This window comes from Talpa occidentalis, unplaced genomic scaffold (assembly GCF_014898055.3).
Source record: "Talpa occidentalis isolate TD23 unplaced genomic scaffold, MPIMG_talOcc4v2.1 talOcc4.3, whole genome shotgun sequence".
NCBI classification, from domain to species: domain Eukaryota; kingdom Metazoa; phylum Chordata; class Mammalia; order Eulipotyphla; family Talpidae; genus Talpa; species Talpa occidentalis.
The window spans coordinates 61,664,502-61,666,003 of NW_023603184.1; positions in this window are offsets into that span (position 1 = coordinate 61,664,502).

Here is a 1,502-nt window from a genome sequence, read left to right on the forward strand (position 1 = left end):
TGTTTTAAGTTCTTTTATTTCAAGAACAAGAAAATGCCTCAAATTGTGCACAAATGAAAAGAAAGGGAATCTGGGAATGTTCAGGAGCTTTGTTTATTGGTCATATAATAAATCATCCTTTTAGAAATGTTTATCTAAACTTTCTACTAAAATATAAAATATGCATGGGTCATACTCTTAACAATCCCCCAAATAAATGGATTGTGAGTCAATTATTTGATGACAGTCATAAGACATGCTTTGTGAGTTCAGAGGAGAGACTGTGCCACATGGATAAATCAGGGATACTTCATGACAACAATGAAAACATCAAAGAAGCATTATGCTGTGTTTTTAAAGAATATTGTCTCGAATTTAGCCAGGTATTTAGTCAGATATTAGCTCTGTAACTTACTGGGCAAGTTAGATCAGTTAATAAGAATCTTTTGGGGTAGGACCTCCCTGGTGGCGCAAAGGGTTAAGATGCAACCTATAAAGCTGTCTGCAGCCACTGCAGCATGAGTTTGTTCCCCACCCAGGGAGCTACCCACGTGGCACAGCAGACCTCTCCTGTCTCGCCTGCTGCTCCCTTCAGCAGTGTATTTCAGTCAGGCTGCCTGTTCTGCTCCCCACTCTATCTCTGGTGAATCCTCTCACCTCCACACCTCTGGCCAATACCCCAGTTCTTGTATGCATAAATAAATAAATCTTAAAAATACAAAGAAGCCATTAGGGCAGTGTCAAATATACTGTTATGCTCAGAGAAAATGAACCATTTTCCTATTCCATTGTGGTAAGTTTCCAGCCTTCTGAGATGGTGATGTGGGGTGGGCGAGAATCAGTGAGGGCAATCTGCTTGAAAAATGCCCTGAGGGGAGTCACAAAACAGAAGTGAGCCAGGGAAGAAGCTACGCAACGTGGCCACATGGGGGGTCTTGGAACGTCTATTGCATTTATCTGCTTCTCTTTCAAGGGACAGATCGCTTCTCACTGCACATGGCACTCATGGGAATGCCAGGGTCCTTCCACAACAGGCACTTGGGAAAAGGCAAGGTAGTGAACTATTTGTTAAATGCATGGATGGGCACTTGTCAAATAGCACAATGAGCACTCGGAGGGTTTTGCACAACCTTCAAACCTGGACCGGGACTCGCTGTTAAGCGTTGTGTCCTACTTTCCCTCCATGGTCATCTTTGGTTTTCTCTTTGCACACTTTCTTTCTCCCTGTTTGCTCTTGCCCTGTGGCACAGTCAGCACCCTGCCATGCCTTCTCCTAAGCCTGTGCTTATATATGAATATTCTCTCTCTTCCTACATTATGAGCTTCACCTCAGAGCTTGGCTGGAACGTATTTTCTCCAGAAGCTTCTTTCACAACATTCCTTCATTTTCTTTGCTCAGGCTCATCTTCAGCATGAATTTCTAGTTGGCAGGAGCACAGACATTCTGATGTATCTACGCTGTGACTCACATGATCCTTGTGCCTGTGATGGGCCTCCTTGAAGGGTTACGCGTGACTCCATTC